The sequence below is a fragment of the Arachis ipaensis genome, chromosome B1 (genome assembly GCF_059453495.1).
Source record: "Arachis ipaensis isolate K30076 ecotype BB chromosome B1, ASM5945349v1, whole genome shotgun sequence".
Taxonomy (NCBI): Eukaryota; Viridiplantae; Streptophyta; class Magnoliopsida; order Fabales; family Fabaceae; genus Arachis; species Arachis ipaensis.
In genome coordinates, this window is record NC_142436.1 from 59679284 (window position 1) to 59698064 (window position 18781).

Here is an 18781-nt window from a genome sequence, read left to right on the forward strand (position 1 = left end):
CACGCGCGCGCGTCCAAACCTTAGGGACGCGCACGCGTGCTGTACGCGTACGCATCGGTGTCCGCACGTGATTTTTAAATAGAAAACATGGACAGCGAATTCTGAGAAGCTGTGGGGCCCAGTTTGCAACCAACTTTGGCGCCAAAGTGCTTTAAAGGACCAAGGATTGAAGGGAATTAACATCTTAGCATCATTTACACACATTAGAATTAGTTTAGAGTTAGTTTTATAGAGAGAAGCTCTCACTTCTCTCTAGGATTAGAATTCGGATTAGGTCTAGTTCAATAAATCTTAGATCTAGGATTTAATTCATGCTTTCATCTACTTCTATTTCTCAACTCTTTGTTGTTACATTCATCATTCTTCTATTCTTTTGTTGTAATTTCTTCTACTTTGTTTCTATACTTTGTTGTAGATCTACTCTTGTTCCTTCTATTCTCTTTCAATTCAATTTGAGGTAATTCATGTCAATAATGTTCTTTTTGATTGTTGTTGCTAATTCCTTGTAATAAGTAGTTGTTAGATTCTATTCTTGTTGCCAATTTACTATGCTTTTCTTTTATACCTTCCAAGTGTTTGTCAAAATGCTTGAGAAGATGTTAGAGTAGAATTTTATGTTCTTAGCTTGGGAAGGTAACTTAGGAATTCTTGAGTTGCTAATGTCCAAGTGATTGATAGTTGATAGCCATTGACTCTAGCTCTCATTAATTCAATTAGTGAATACCTAGGACTTATGGACTTGGATTGATATAGCTCATTTGACTTTCTTCTACTTGTTTGAGGATGACTTAGTGGGATTGATCCTTGCAATTATCATATTGTGGTTAGTGATAAGGATAGAGATCCTTGACCACCAAACCTTGCCAAGACCTCTTTGTCAATTGATTTCTTTTATCATTTACTTTTCATGTCTCTTATCTCAAAAACCCCAAAACATACCTCATAACTAATAACAAGACACTTTATCGCAATTCCTAGGGAGAACGACCCAAGGTTTAATACTTCAGTTTAAAATTTTAGGGGTTTGTACTTGTGACAAACAATCTTTTGTATGAAAGGATTATTTGTTGGTTTAGAAACTATACTTGCAACAAAGATTCATTCATGAAATTCTATACCATCAATAATCCACTCATCACGTGGGTGACGCATACTCGTGAATGTGATAATTTTGAAAGACCATGCGTACGCGTGGAAGAGCGCCTTTTGACACCAACGCTGAGGGTCACGCGCATGCGTGGGTGACGCGTACGTGTGACAAGTGCAAAAAGCAGTGATGCCGCGCATGCGTGGGTGACGCATACGCGTGGGTGCACGAGTGCTATGCTTTCCAGAAAAATGCTACGCCAGCCTGGGAGCAGCATTCTAGTTCAATTAATCTCATTCCAAGTCCACCTCAACTCTCAAGCAAGAAAGCCCACAATTGTCAACCAATCAAGGCCACAAGAATCCTCTAGAATAGTTAATTTTCATTTTATTGTAATTTGCTTTCAATTTCATTTCAATTTGTAATTTAGGAAAGCCTATATAAAGGCCTTATTTTCATAGAATTAGGCATGCTGGATTGAAGGATCATTCTGCCAGAGGGGTCTTCGGACTCCCTCTTCTCACCCACACATCTCTCCTCTTCCACTTTCTTACTTGTAAATATTTTTAGTTATGAAATACTAACTTTTTCCATTAGAAAAGAGAGCTCTATTGCAATTTGAAGGATTAATTTATTTTTATTCTTCTTCTTCTCTTTATCTCTCTTTGATTTACTTGAAGAATTTTCGTTCTTCATGTTAGCATTCAATTATCTTGGAAAAGAGGTTGAATGTATTTGGGTTTTATGTGACTTTGGAAAAGGAATCATAGAACCATGCTTGAAAATTTTTCTCATACTTGAGTAAATTTAGGTATGGATGGGATACTGTGACATTTAATCTTTCCATTATTTGGGTATAGGAAAGTGTGTGGTATAATCAAGGATCATTCTTCATCTTTTCTCATGAGCAATTAGACCAATGAATTGGCTATTGATCAAGATTTGAGAGATTGAGTCACCAAGGAATTGGGGCTCAATCAATCATTATTGCCAAAAGGTCAATGAGTTGCTTGATTGAAGATGAGATGAAATCAATTAATCCGAAGAATGCAATATCTCTTGATCCCAGTGCTTATTTTCTCTTTCTTTCTTTTATTTTCTTTATGGTTATTTACACTTTCTGCACTTTACATTTCCAGCACTTTACTTTCTTGTACTTTACATTTATGCCATTTACTTCCTTGCACTTTATTGCTTTCTTTTACTTTCATACAATTTATATTTCCTCATTGCTTATCATCCAATTATGCTTGTCTAACTAGGAGAATTAATTAACTATTGTTTGCTTAATCCTTTAATCCGCGTGGGATCGACCTTACTCTCTAGTGAGTTATTACTTGACGACAATTCTGTATACTTGCCGAAGGAATTTTTGTAGTGATACATTAATTTTAATCATCACAAGCAACACTCCATCCAGAGTGTTCTGTTTTCACTGCCAAATTTTTTCTGTCTCTGTTCTGACTGCTGTACATGATCATGAACCTAAAAAACTTTAAAGAAAAATAAAATAAAATTAAGGAATTAAAAGAAATAAAAATAATTAATTAAGGTTGGGTTGCCTCCCAACAAGCGCTTCTTTAACATTATTAGCTTGATGGTTAACTCCTTACGGAGAATGATATGGGCTCAGAATTTTGCCTCTTACATTGAACTCTCTGCCTGTCCTCTCATGAATGAGCTCCAGATGCTCTAGAGACAGGATACGACTCACTGTATGTGGTATGACTGGTTTCTTGGTGAAGACAACTCTCATGCCAGGTGAGAGCCCTTCAGTTGGGACTTTCTTGTCCCTCTAGCGCTTAGGTACTGATGAGCGGATATTTTATATGCTTTTTGGCATCATTTTCATATAGTTTTTAGTATGTTTTGTTTAGTTTTTAATAATTTTTTATAGGTTTTAGTGTTAAATTTACCTTATTGAATTCTACTATGATTTTGTGTGTTTTTATGCAATTTTAGGTGATTTCTTGCAGAAATTGAGGTGCTGGAGCAAAAGTCTAATTCAAAGACAGAGAAAGCACTGCAGATGCTGTTCGTATTTGACCTCCTTTCACTTAAAAGAGCTTTTCTAGAGCTACAGAAGTCCAAATGGAGCGTTCCCAATAGCTAAGGAAAGCTGAAATCCAGAGCTTCCCAGCAATGTATTATAGACTATACTTTGCTTCAGATTTGAAGGCCCAAACTGGCGTCCAACGCCAGCTTCCTGCCCCCTCGGCTAAACTGGTGTCTCGAGAAGTCTCGAACGAAATCGTGGATTAGCCGTCTAAGAGATATATAATCAAGCTAGTGGTTCAATACTTTCCAGTCACGTATTCACATGAACCCAAGAAGAACACGGGTGGTTGTCAGGCACGTGGTCTTAATATGAAGAATGAAGCTGATTGTCATGGATCATCCCATTCATCAAGTTGAAGAATGAAATACCTCTTAGAATTGAATTAAACACGGATTGTAAAGAAACAGTAATACTTTTATTAATTCATAGAACTCAGCAGTGCTCCTCCCCTCAACCTAGGAGGTTAAGAAACTCATACTGATAGAGAATACAATGGTAAACAAAAAATATGGCCAAAGGTTCTTCCATGATTAAGAAAAATATCCTTTAAATACTAAACTAATAACTAAGGATTACATAAGAAGGGTAAAATAGTCTTTTAGTGCTAAAATCTACTTTCGGGGCCCACTTGGTGAGTGTTTGGGCTGAGCTTGATTGAGATCCACGTGCTAGGAGGCCTCTAGGGCGTTAAATGCTGGCTAGGGGGTCCTCTTTGGGCATTTGGACGCTAGTCTCTTCCTTTGGGCGCTAGACGCCTGGAATGGGGCAGGAGGCTGGCGTTGGATGCCAGTTTTTGGCCTTCTATTTTGAAGCAAAGTGTAAACTATTATACATTGCTAGAAAGCTTTGGAAGTCAGCTTTCCATAGCCATTGAGAATGCTTCATATGGACTTTTGTAGCTCTAGAAAAGCTCTTCTGAGTGCAAGGAGGTTAGACCTGGACAGCATCTACAGTGCTTTCTCTGTATCTGAATCAGACTTTTGCTCCAGCTCCTCAATTTCAGCCAGAAAATACCTGAAATTGCACAAAAACACACAAACTCAAAGTAGAATCTAAAATGTGAATTTTGCACTAAAACCTATGAAAACTTAATAAAAATTAAACAAAACATGCTAAAAACTATATGAAAATAATGCCAAAAAGCGTATAAAATATCTTCTCATCAATTATAAGAATATTTTTACAATGAAGATTAAAGGAGACAAATCATGTAGGTACTTAATATAGCAACAAAATATAACAGAAAGCTTATATCATACATAAATGACCACTAAGATGCAGTTTTAAACATAAGATTCGTCAGTACATACGACTCATATATATATACAAAATACCCATAGTACATAGCTATATACACAATTGACGCTCAGGCTCCGGCTAACGTAAAAATCCTACTCTGGATTCTACCTACCAATAGTAAAAGTCATATCTATCGCAAAAGACTATGTACAATGAGGGAAGATAACTAACTACTAGATGACTTTCTACAAGTGTCTCTGAGGTGGTGCATATCAAGTCCATCAAGTGTAGCCATTGGGCTACTGCCCCAACTCTCCATTTGTCATCTCAGCCTCCTTTGACAAACTAGAGACTAGATACAACTATAAGGTCTTCCTTTACCGCAATATTCTCTGGCGGGTCCTCCTCAGACGAAGTCAATACAAAGTCATTGGGTATGGCTGTAGCTAGGACCTCCTCTAAGGGATCAAATTGCTCAACAATCGGATCAAGTGGCCGATAATCGGGCATGAACCTCGAATGCTTCTGGGTAGTGGCAAAGAACAAGAACGTGTGTTTAGTTGAGAGGAGGCAGTGATGGAGAATGTTTAAAGGTTTAGAAATGTGTACTTTTTAGAATATTAATCCTTATACTTATTTATTTTGATGCATGAAAAGATATTTTTACAGCAAATTATATATATTTAAATTTCAATTCCTTGACAATTCAATTTCTCTTTAACTGATTAATTGTTGATGTCTTGGTCAACTAATCAAGAAAATAGGTGAAGCACAATTCTGATTTAAAACATAATTCAAAAGTTTTTCTAGTTCGAATTATATGTCACATATTTAAGACTAGAGCGATTGAAGATTAAAAAACATTGTACACTTGATGAATCCATATTTGATGATATATTTTACTTTGATTTGAGTGGATCTTATCATATAAACCCACATTTATTCATCCAAATAGCATGCTTTTGTGTTTTCTCTCTATATTGTGCCTAAATATGAAAACATGCATTTTTGTGCTTAAATTAGTTATTTTAATCCCACTTTTATGCCACTCGATGCCATGATATGTTTGTTGAGTAATTTTAGATCCTAGAGGCAAGTTTGGCAAGGCAAAAGTGGAAGAAAGCATATACAAAGGGAGAAAGCATGAAGAAACCAAAGGAGAAGCACACATTGGAGTGTGCGTGCACACAACTTAGTGTGCGTACGCACAAAAGTCGCAAAACCATGTGTGCGTACGCACGACAACCTGTGTGTACGCACAAGAGGAAAATCAGCATGTGTGTGGACCCACACACCTGTGCGTCCGCACACGTCCCAGCGCGTGACTCATTTATTGCAAATCGCTGGGGGTGATTTTTGGGCCTCCAGGGCCCAATTTTGGGGGTTTCTGAAGCTGATTGAGTGCTATATGAAGGAAGGCCATACTTGATGAGCGGATAATTTATACGCTTTTTGACATTGTTTTTAGTATGTTTTTAGTAGGATCTAGTTACTTTTAGGGATGTTTTTAATAGATTTTGTGTTAAATTCACATTTCTGGACTTTACTATGAGTTTGTGTGTTTTTCTGTGATTTCAGGTATTTTCTGGCTGAAATTGAGGGACTTGAGCAGAAATCAGATTCCGAGGTTGAAAAAGGACTGCTGATGCTGTTGGATTCTGACCTTCCTGCACTCAAAGTGGATTTTCTGGAGCTACAGAACTCGAAATGGCACGCTTCCAATTGCGTTGGAAAGTAGACATCCAGGGCTTTCCAGAAATATATACTAGTCCATACTTTGGCCAAGAATTGATGACGTAAACTGGCGTTCAACGCCAGCCTTCTGCCCAAATCTGGCGTCCAGCGCCAGAAAAGGATCCAAAACCAGAGTTGAACGCCCAAACTGGCACAAATACTGGCGTTCAGCTCCATAAATGGCCTCTGCACGTGCAACACTTAGGCTCAGCCCAAACACACACCAAGTGGGCCCCGGAAGTGGATTTATTCATCAATTACTTACTCATGTAAACCCTAGTGACTAGTTTATTATAAATAGGACCTCTTACTATTGTATTAGACGTCTTTTTGACCATCTTTGGACGTCTGGTTCTTAGATCAGAGGGGCTGGCCATATCAGCCATGCCTGGACCTTCACTTATGTATTTTTAACGGTAGAGTTTCTACACTCCATAGATTAAGGTGTGGAGCTCTGCTGTTCCTCAAAGATTAATGCAAAGTACTACTGTTTTCTATTCAATTCTTCTTATTTCGCTTCTAAGATATCCATTCGCACCCAAGAACGTGATGAAGGTGATGATTATGTGTGACGCTCATTATCCTTCTCCCTTATGAACGCGTGCCTGACAAACACTTCCGTTCTACATGAAATAAGATAGAATGAATATCTCTTAGATCTCTTAACCAGAATCTTCGTGGCGTAAGCTAGAATGATGGCGGCATTCAAGAGAATCCGGAAGGTCTAAACCTTGTCTGTGGTATTCTGAGTAGGATTCAATGATTGAATGACTGTGACGAGCTTCAAACTCGCGAGTGCTGGGCGTTAGTGACAGACGCAAAAGGAGGGTGAATCCTATTCCAGCATGATCGAGAACCGACAGATGAATAGCCGTGCCGTGACAGGGTGCGTGAGCATATTATTCACTGAGAGGAGGGGATGTAGCCACTGACAACGGTGATGCCCTTGCATAAAGCCAGCCATGGAAAGGAGTGAGACTGATTGGATGAAGATAGCAGGAAAGCAGAGGTTCAGAGGAACAAAAAGCATCTCCATTCGCTTATCTGAAATTTCTACCAATGAATTACATAAGTATTTTTATCCCTATTTTATTATATTAAATTCGAAAACCACATAACTGTTTTATATCCGCCTGACTGAGATTTACAAGGTAACCATAGCTTGCTTCATACCAACAATCTCCGTGGGATTCGACCCTTACTCACGTAAGGTATTACTTGGACGACCCAGTGCACTTGCTGGTTAGTTGTATCGAAGTTGTGACAGACTGTAAAACTAGATCAGAGTATCTGGCCTAAGAAGCCATTACCAGAGATCACAATTTCGTGCACCAAGTTTTTGGCGCCGTTGCCGGGGATTGTTTGAGTTTGGACAACTGACGGTTCATCTTGTTGCTCAGATTAGGTAATTTTCTTTTTGTTTTGTTTTCAAAAATTTTTCAAAAAAAAAATTTTCAAAAATTTCTCCTTTGTTTTCGAAAAAAAAAATGTTTTCAAAAATAAATTATTCTATGGCTTCAGAATTTTTAAGAATGAATTCTAGTGTTTCATGAAGCATGTTGAAGCCTGGCTGGCTGTAAAGCCATGTCTCAATCCTTATACTCAAGAGAAGAGCTTCTTTATCTTTCTTAGCCAATTGGTTGTTGAATGTAAGGAATGTCAGGCGTGTCATGTCTGAGTTACCTACTAAAGCTTGGCTGGCTATTAAGCCATGCCTGACCCTTTGATTGGAGCTTTAGAGCATAAGATTCCTGGAATTCATATTAAAAAATTTTGAATCCTTATTTTTCTTTTTTCTAAATAATTTTCGAAAAAAAATAAATAAATAAAAATAAAAATACAAAAAAATTAGAAAATCATAAAAATAAAAAAAATATTTTGTGTTTCTTGTTTGAGTCTTGAGTCATATCATAAGTTTGGTGTCAATTGCATATGCATCTTGCATTTTTTTTCGAAAATTCATGCATTCATAGTGTTCTTCATGATCTTCAAGTTGTTCTTGGTAAGTCTTCTTGTTTGATCTTGATGATTTTTTGTTTTGTGTCTTTCCATGTTTATCATATGCATTCTTGAATTCTTAGTGCATAAGCATTAAAGAATTCTAAGTTTGGTGTCTTGCATGTTTTCTCTGCATTAAAAATTTTTCAAAAATATGTTCTTGATGTTCATCATGATCTTCATAGTGTTCTTGGTGTTCATCTTGACATTCATAGCATTCTTGCATGCATTCATTGTTTTGATCTAAAAATTTCATGCATTGCATAATTTTCATGTTTTTCATAAAAATTTCAAAAATCAAAAAAATATCTTTCCCTTTTTCTCTCATCAAATTCGAAAATTTGGATTGAGTTTTTCAAAATTTTTTTAAATCAAGTTGTTGCCAATGACTCAAATCAAATTTTCAATTTGAAAATCTTATCTTTTTCAAAATCTTTTTCAAAAATCAAATCTTTTTCAAAATTCTTAGTTATTTTCGAAAATTCCAAAAATATTTTTCAAAAATCTTTTTCTTATTTTTCCATCAAATTTTCGAAAATAATATTATCAATTAATGTTTTGATTCAAAAATTTGAAGTTTGTTACTTGCTTGTTAAGAAAGATTCAAACTTTGAGTTCTAGATTCATATCTTGTGATTTCTTATGAATCAAGTCATTAATTGTGATTTTAAAAATCAAATCTTTTTCAAAAACTAATTTCTATCATATCTTTTTCAAAAATATCTTCTTATCTTATCTATTTCAAAAATATCTTTTCAAAATATCTTTCCTAACCTCCTAACTTCCTATCTTTTCAAAATTTGTTTCAACTAACTAACTAACTTTTTGTTTGTTTCTTAACTTTTTCAAAACTACCTAACTAACTCTCTCTCTCTAATTTTCGAAAATATCTCCCCTCTTTTTCAAAAATTTCTTTTTAATTAACTAATTATTTTTATTTTTTATTTCAAAAAAAAATTTCGAAAAAAATACTAACAACTTTCAAAAAACCAATTTTCAAAAATCACTAACTCCTTTTCAAAAATAATTTTCGAAAATTCCCCCCCCTCCTCTCTCTCATCCTATTCTATTTATTCATTCATTAACTAACATTACTTCCTCACATCATCACCAAATTCGAACCCCCTACTCTATCTGTGTTCGAATTTCTTCTTCTTTTCTTCTACTAACAATAAGGATCCTCTTTACTGTGACATAGAGGACTCCTCTTCTTTTCTTTTGTTCTCCTCTTTCTTATGAGCAGGGACAGAGAAAAAGGCATTCTTGTTGAAGCTGATCCAGAACCTGAAAGGACTCTGAAGAGAAAATTAAGAGAAGCTAAATTACAACAATCCAGAGACAACTTGATTGAAAATTTCGAACAAGTAAAGGAGATGGCAGCCGAACCCAACAACAATGCAAGGAGAATGCTTGGTGACTTTACTGCACCTAATTCCAATTTACATGGAAGAAGCATCTCCATTCCTGCCATTGGAGCAAACAATTTTGAGCTTAAACCTCAATTAGTTTCTCTAATGCAGCAGAACTGCAAGTTTCATGGACTTCCATCTGAAGATCCTTTTCAGTTCTTAACTGAATTCTTGCAGATATGTGATACTGTTAAGACTAATGGAGTAGATCCTGAAGTCTACAGGCTCATGCTTTTCCCTTTTGCTATAAGAGACAGAGCTAGATTCTGGTTGGATTCTCAACCCAAAGACAGCCTGAACTCTTGGGATAAGCTGGTCACGGCTTTCTTAGCCAAGTACTTTCCTCCTCAAAAGCTTAGCAAGCTTAGAGCTGATGTTCAAACCTTCAGACAGAAAGAAGGTGAATCTCTCTATGAAGCTTGGGAAAGATACAAACAGTTGACCAAAAAGTGTCCTTCTGACATGCTTTCAGAATGGACCATCCTGGATATATTCTATGATGGTTTATCTGAGCTATCAAAAATGTCACTGGACACTTCTGTAGGTGGATCCATTCACCTAAAGAAAACGCCTGCAGAAGCTCAAAAACTCATTGACATGGTTGCTAATAACCAGTTCATGTACACTTCTAAAAGGAATCCTGTGAACAATGGGACGCCTATAAAGAAGGGAGTTCTTGAAGTTGATACTCTGAATGCCATATTGGCTCAGAATAAAATATTGACTCAGCAAGTCAATATGATTTCTCAGAGTCTGCATGGAATGCAAGCTGCATCCAACAGTACTCAAGAGGCATCTTCTGAAGAAGAAGCTTATGATCCTGAGAACCCTGCAATAGCAGAGGTAAATTACTTAGGTGAACCTTATGGAAACACCTATAACTCAACATGGAAAAATCATCCAAATTTCTCATAGAAGGATCAAAAGCCCCAACAAGGCTTTAATAATGGTGGAAGAAACAGGTTTAGCAATAGCAAACCTTTTCCATCATCAACTCAGCAACAGACAGAGAACTCGGAACAAAATGCTTCTAATTTAGCAAATCTAGTCTCTGATCTATCTAAGGCCACTGTAAGTTTCATGAATGAAACAATGTCTTCCATTAGAAATCTGGAAGCACAAGTGGGCCACCTAAGTAAAAGGATCACTGATATCCCTCCTAGTACTCTCCCAAGCAATACAGAAGAGAACCCAAAAGGAGAGTGCAAGGCCATTGACATAAGTGCCCTGGCCGAACCTGTGAGGAGAGGAGAGGACGTGAATCCCAAGGAGGAAGACCTCCTGGGACGTCCAGTGACCAATAAGGAGCTTCCCTCTAGGGAACCAAAGGACTCTGAGGCTCATCTAGAGACCATAGAGATTCCCTTGAACCTCCTTATGCCCTTCATGAGCTCTGATGAGTATTCCTCTTCTGAAGAGAATGAGGATGTCACTGAAGAGAAAACTGCCAAGTTCCTTGGTGCAATCATGAAGCTGAATGCCAAATTATTTGGCATTGATGCTTGGGAAGTTGAACCTCCCTTGTTCATCAATGAACTAAGTGATCTGGATCAACTGACATTGCCTCAGAAGAGACAGGATCCTGGAAAGTTCATGATACCCTACACCATAGGCACCATGATCTTTAAAGCTCTGTGTGACCTTGGTTCAGGAATAAACCTCATGCCCCTCTCTGTAATAGAGAAACTGGGAATCTATGGGGTGCAAGCTGCTAAAATCTCATTAGAGATGGCAGACAGCTCAAGAAAACAGGCTTATGGACAAGTAGAAGATGTATTAGTAAAGGTTGAGGGCCTTTACATCCCTGCTGATTTCATAGTCCTAGATACTGGAAAGGAAGAGGATGAATCCATCATCCTAGGAAGACCTTTCCTGGCCACAGCAAGAGCTGTGATTGATGTTGACAGAGGTGAAATATTCCTTCAATGGAATGAGAACTCCCTTGTATTCAAAACTCAAGGATCCCCCTCTGCAACCATGGAGAGGAAGCAGGAAAAGCTTCTCTCCCAGCAGAGTCAACCAGAGCCCCCACAGTCAAACTCTAAGTTTGGTGTTGGGAGGCCACAACCAAACTCTAAGTTTGGTGTTGAACACCCATATCCAAACTCTAAGTTTGGTGTTGGAGAGCCTCAACAAAGCTCTGCACATCTGTGAGGCTCCATGAGAGCCCACTGTCAAGCTATTGACATTAAAGAAGCGCTTGTTGGGAGGCAACCCAATGTTTATCTAATTTCTATTTTTATTGTTTTTCATGTTTTCTTAGGTTCATGATCATGTGGAGTCACAAAATAAACAAAAAAAATCAAAAACGGAATCAAAAACAGCAGAAGAAAAATCACACCCTGGAGGAGCATCTGTCTGGCGTTCAAACGCCAGAACAGAGCATAGTTCTGGCGCTGAACGCCCAGAATGGGGGCATCCTGGTGCTGAACGCCCAGAACAAGCATGGTTCTGGCGTTCAACGCCAGAAATGGAAGCAAAGGGGCGTTGAACGCCCAAAATGGGCACCAACCTGGCGCTGAACGCCCAGAGTTGTGTGCAAGGGCATTTTGCATGCCTAAATTGGTGCAGGGATGTAAATGCCTTGACACCCCAAGATCTGTGGACCCCACAGGATCCCCACCTACCTTCACTCACTCTCTTCTCTCTTCTCAATCATCCTCTATTCCCAATAAACACTCATCCCTTCTGTCTTCCATTTACCACTCACATCCATACAACCACTACCTTCAAAATTTAACATCTCTCTCCCACCCAATCCCACCCATATGGCCGAATACAAACCTCCATCCATCTCCTCCATATCCTCTTCTTCTTCTTCTATTCTTTCTTCTTTTGCTCGAGGGCGAGCAACATTCTAAGTTTGGTGTGGTAAAAGCATAGCTTTTTTGTTCTTTCCATAACCATTGATGGCACCTAAGGCCAGAGAAACCTCTAGAAAGAGGAAAGGGAAGACAAAAGCTTCCATCAAGGGTCTATAGCTCAGTGGTAGAACATTTGACTGCAAATCAAGAGATCCCTGAGATACCTCAGGGGATACATTTTCTTCCACACAATTATTGGAAGCAACTAAGGGTGGAACATCAAGAGCACTCCATCATCCTTCATGAAATCATAGAAGATCTAAAAGCAATGAAGGAGGAGCAGCAAAGACAAGGAAGAGACATAGAAGAGCTCAAGGACATCACTAAGGTGGACTCATTCCTTGTTCTTACTTTCTCTGTTTTTCATTTTCTATGTTATGTGCTTATCTATGTTTGTGTCTTCATTACATGATCATTAGTAGTTAGTAACTCTGTCTTAAAGTTATGAATGTCCTATGAATCCATCACCTCTCTTAAATGAAAAATGTTTTAATTCAAAAGAACAAGAAGTACATGAGTTTCGAATTTATCCTTGAACTTAGTTTAATTATATTGATGTGGTGACAATGCTTCTTGTTTTCTGAATGTATGCTTGAACAGTGCATATGTCTTTTGAAGTTGTTGTTTAAGAATGTTAAATATGTTGGCTTTTGAAAGAATGATGACTAGGAGACATGCTATTTGATAATCTGAAAAATCATAAAAATGATTCTTGAAGCAAGAAAAAGCAGCAAAGAACAAAGCTTGCAGAAAAAAAAAATAGGCGAAAAAAAAAATATAGAAAGAAAAAGAAAAAGAAAGCAGAAAAAGCCAAAGCTCTTAAAACCAAGAGGCAAGAGCAAAAAGCCAATAACCCTTAAAACCAAAAGGCAAGGGCAATTAAAAAGGATCCCAAGGCTTTGAGCATCAGTGGATAGGAGGGCCTAAAGGAATAAAATCCTGGTCTAAGCGGCTAAACCAAGCTGTCCCTAACCATGTGCTTGTGGCGTGTAGGTGTCAAGTAAAAACTTGAGACTGAGCGGTTAAAGTCAAGGTCCAAAGCAAAAGAAGAGTGTGCTTAAGAACCCTGGACACCTCTAATTGGGGACTCTAGCAAAGCTGAGTCACAATCTGAAAAGGTTCACCCAATTATGTGTCTGTGGGATTTATGTATCCGGTGGTAATACTGGAAAACAAAGTGCTTAGGGCCACGGCCAAGACTCATAAAGAAGCTGTGTTCAAGAATCATCATACTGAACTAGGAGAGTCAATAACACTATTCAAAATCTGAAGTTCCTATAGATGCCAATCATTCTGAACCTCAATGGATAAAGTGAGATGCCAAAACTATTCAAGAGGCAAAAAGCTATAAGTCCCGCTCATATGATTGAAGCTCTGTTTCATTGATAGTTTGGAATTTATAGTATATTCTATTCTTTTTATCCTATTTTGATTTTCAGTTGCTTGGGGACAAGCAACAATTTAAGTTTGGTGTTGTGATGAGCGGATAATTTATACGCTTTTTGACATTGTTTTTAGTATGTTTTTAGTAGGATCTAGTTACTTTTAGGGGTGTTTTTAATAGATTTTGTGTTAAATTCACATTTCTGGACTTTACTATGAGTTTGTGTGTTTTTCTGTGATTTCAGGTATTTTCTGGCTGAAATTGAGGGACTTGAGCAGAAATCAGATTCCGAGGTTGAAAAAGGACTGCTGATGCTGTTGGATTCTGACCTCCCTGCACTCAAAGTGGATTTTCTGGAGCTACAGAACTTGAAATGGCGCGCTTCTAATTGCGTTGGAAAGTAGACATCCAGGGCTTTCCAGCAATATATAATAGTTCATACTTTGGCCAAGAATTGACGACGTAAACTGGCGTTCAACGCCAGCCTTCTGCCCAAATCTGGCGTCCAGCGCCAGAAAAGGATCCAAAACCAGAGTTGAACGCCCAAACTGGCACAAATACTGGCGTTCAGCTCCACAAATGGCCTCTGCACGTGCAACACTTAGGCTCAGCCCAAACACACACCAAGTGGGCCCCGAAAGTGGATTTATTCATCAATTACTTACTCATGTAAACCCTAGTGACTAGTTTATTATAAATAGGACCTCTTACTATTGTATTAGACGTCTTTTTGACCATCTTTGGACATCTGGTTCTTAGATCAGAAGGGCTGGCCATATCGGCCATGCCTGGACCTTCACTTATGTATTTTTAACGGTAGAGTTTCTACACTCCATAGATTAAGGTGTGGAGCTCTGCTGTTCCTCAAAGATTAATGCAAAGTACTACTGTTTTCTATTCAATTCTTCTTATTTCGCTTCTAAGATATCCATTCGCACCCAAGAACGTGATGAAGGTGATGATTATGTGTGACGCTCATCATCCTTCTCCCTTATGAACGCGTGCCTGACAAACACTTCTGTTCTACATGAAATAAGATAAAATGAATATCTCTTAGATCTCTTAACCAGAATCTTCGTGGCGTAAGCTAGAATGATGGCGGCATTCAAGAGAATTCGGAAGGTCTAAACCTTGTCTGTGGTATTCTGAGTAGGATTCAATGATTGAATGACTGTGACGAGCTTCAAACTCGCGAGTGCTGGGCGTTAGTGACAGACGCAAAAGGAGGGTGAATCCTATTCCAGCATGATCGAGAACCGACAGATGAATAGCCGTGCCGTGACAGGGTGCGTGAGCATATTATTTACTGAGAGGAGGGGATGTAGCCACTGACAACGGTGATGCCCTTGCATAAAGCCAGCCATGGAAAGGAGTGAGACTGATTGGATGAAGATAGCAGGAAAGCAGAGGTTCAGAGAAACAAAAAGCATCTCCATTCGCTTATCTGAAATTTCTACCAATGAATTACATAAGTATTTCTATTCCTATTTTATTATATTAAATTCGAAAACCACATAACTGTTTTATATCCGCCTGACTGAGATTTACAAGGTGACCATAGCTTGCTTCATACCAACAATCTCCGTGGGATTCGACCCTTACTCACGTAAGGTATTACTTGGACGACCCAGTGCACTTGCTGGTTAGTTGTATCGAAGTTGTGATAGACTGTAAAACTAGATCAGAGTATCTGGCCTAAGAAGCCATTACCAGAGATCACAATTTCGTGCACCAATACTCCATGTGAAGGGAGGAAAATTTTGGGTTAGATTAGCATTATTGTTCATACCCTGGGTCGAGCTGTCCGACCCGGGATGTTTAGCAACAAGACGACCGACCTCTTCAGGTCAGACTATTCGACATCTTCTCAAAGAGCTCGGCCAACTTGCCAGGAAAGCCCAATAAAGGGCCCAGATAGAGGAACACGACCCAAATCTAAAGGCAGTCCAAGCCTATGGAGATAAGGGCGATTCCCTTGAAGATAAGATGACTTCACTCAAAGATAAGATAAGATAAGATAGCTATCTTATCCCCAGAAAGGTCATCCTCTACTATTATAAATACACTGGAGCACCCAGGTATAACTTATACTCTGATTCTACTAAAAACCTGCTTAATACCTTTGCTAACTTAAGCATCGGAGTCCCTTGCAGGTACCACCAACCTCCGGTGAAAAAGGATCAGCATCACCAAGTCCAACAAGTCGGACGCAGCGGCTCCGGCCACCATCCACAAGTCGGACACATCCGCGCTGACCAACACAGAAGATCTCATCCGAGATCAACCTACAGTTTCAGGTAACCCTCGGAACATTGGCGCCGTTGCCGGGGAATCTGGAAGTCATCCCACCACCATGGCGGACGACCATGACAACGACCACGACTCGGATCTAGAAGATAGAACGCCGCACAAAAACACGGACACTACACCAAAAGATATCCCGTACCCTAACGGAGATAAGAGTTCACTAAACTTGGGAGCCCTGGAAGCACTTCAAGACCGTTTAAAAGAACTTTAAAAAGAAGCCCAACATCAACGAGAAGCTAAGAAAGACCTACAAAGGGAAATAAGACGACGCCGGGAATTGGAGGACAAACTTCTAAAATTTGAAGCCGATCTCAAGGCCAAAGCTACTCGATCCACTCATGAGGATAGCTCCCACAAGGACCAAGATCCATTCACCAAGGAGATCATGAAGACCAAAATTCCAAAAGACTTTAAACTCCCGGATATGATGTTATACGATGGCACGGCAGATCCCGGCCATCACCTCAGTAATTTCAGAAGTCGAATGTACCTCACCGATGCCTCGGACGTAGTCCGCTATAAAGCCTTCTTGACTACCTTAACAAAAATGGCGATTAAGTGGTTCAACAATCTACCCCCTAGGTCCATCTCAACCTTCGACGACCTAGCCAAGAAGTTTCTAGCCAGATTCTCTATCCAGAAAGACAAAACCAAGCACGCCCCAAGCCTACTAGGGATTAAGGAGAGTACTTTTGTGTGGTTTAGAATTTCACAAATGAAAGCTCGTTGTAAAGTATAGTTTCTAAACCAACAATAGTCCTTTCATACAAAAATTTTTTGTCACTAGTACAAACCCCTAAAATCTATAAACTGAAGTATTTAACCTCAGGTCGTTCTCCCTAGGAATTGCAACAAAGTGCCTTGTTATTGGTTATGGAGCTATGTTTGGGGTTTTTAAAATATTAGACATGAAAGGTAAATGGCAATGAAAATAAACTAATAACTAGAAAGCTCTTGACAAGGAATGAGAATTAGAAGTCCTATCCTAGTTATCCTCCTCAATTGTGACCAGAATTATCCATTGCTACCACTTAGTTAACCTCTAACCATGGAGGAAAGTCAAGTGGATGAATTAACTTGATTCCACAAGTCCTAGCCAACTCCCAAGGGAAAGACTAGCTTTAGTGGTATCCAAATCAATTAGCAACATCTAATTATCAATCAACACGGGAATTAGATAACTCAAGCGTCACTAATTACTCTACCAAAGCCAAGAACACTAAAATCTACACTAAAATCCAACCAAGCATTTTATCAAACACTTGGAAGGCATAAAAAGGAAACATGGTAAATTGCAAGGAATGTAAATCTACATTACTCAATTGCAAGGAATTAAACAACAACAAAACCAAATCAACAATAAAGGAACATGAATTATAAATTGCATTTAATTGAAAATAGAAGAACAAAAATGCATCAACATAAAAGTAGAAAATTACATGAATTAAATGCAAAACTAGAAAAGGAAAAGGTAGAAGAAGAAGTATTGTAAAAGGAAGAGTAAATCAAAGCATGAATTAAACCTAGATCTAAGATGGAATTGCCCTAAGAATCCTAATTCTAGAGAGAAGAGGGAGCTTCTCTCTCTAGAAACTAAATTACATGATGCTAAGCTACAAACAATTGCTCCCTCCTTACCCAAGCTTGAATTTTGCATGAAACAGCATTAGAAATGAGTTAGGTTGGGCCCAAAGTGCTTCAGAAATCGCTGGGGGCGATTTCACTTTAGTGGGCCACGAGCAGTATCGGCACGCACGCGTACATGGCACGTTCATGCCCCTGAACATGAAGTAATATATGTCAAATTTTATATCATTTCGAAACCCCGGATGTTAACTTCCCAACGCAACTAGAACCGCCTCATTTGGACCTCTGTAGCTCAAGTTATGGTCGATTGAGTGCCAGGAGGTCAGGCTTGACAACTTTACAGTTCCTTCATTTCTTCATGAGTTCTCCCACTTTGCATGATTTTTTCCTTACTTCTTCCACCCAATACTTACCTTATGAACCTGAAATCACTTAAAAAACATATCAAGGCATCGAATGGAATTAAAGTGAATTAAAATCACCAATTTTAGGGCCTAAAAAGCATGTTTTCACATTTAAGCACAATTCAAGGGAGAATTATAAAACCATGCTATTTCATTGAATAAATGTGAGAAAAGGTGATAAAATCCCCCAAATTAAGCACAAGATAAACCATAAAATTGGAAAACACTTATAATGGAAAACAAAAATTAAACTAACTAACTAAAAGAAATGGTGCTATATGATACTTGGTAGTGTTGGATGATGTTTTAAGAGTGGAAAGAAAAGAAGAGAAAAGAGAATAAGGAAAGAAATGGAAGGAGGAGAAGAAAAGAAGGTGAGTGAAACAGAGCAATCCACGCGTGCGCGTCATGTGCTCGTAAGCGTGGATTGATGAAATGGAAGCGACGCGTACGCGCGGCTGACGCGTACGCGTGCATGGCAAAGTAGAGAGTCAACGTGTACGCGCAAGGTACGCGTGCGCATGCCTTTGGGCACAAAGTTGGCACACTTCAGGCACAACTCTCGGGTGAATGTATGGGAAGTGGAAAAATTCAATCCACGCGTACGCGTACATGGCGCGTCTGCGTTGATGGTCGAAAATGCTTGAGGCGCGCGTACGCGCCAGGCGCGCGCACGCGCGGGTTGGTGCTCTTATTTTCAAATATATAT

At 38.8% G+C, this 18781-nt stretch overlaps 1 non-coding gene across 1 annotated transcript; it reads right to left on the reverse strand.

Moving 5' to 3' along the window:
- Positions 1 to 9886: 9886 nt before the first annotated feature.
- Positions 9887 to 9994, reverse strand: LOC148576733 (small nucleolar RNA R71). The gene has a single exon (XR_015904162.1). It is a non-coding gene; the product is annotated as a small nucleolar RNA R71 (small nucleolar RNA).
- Between the last annotated feature and the right edge of the window lie 8787 nt (positions 9995 to 18781).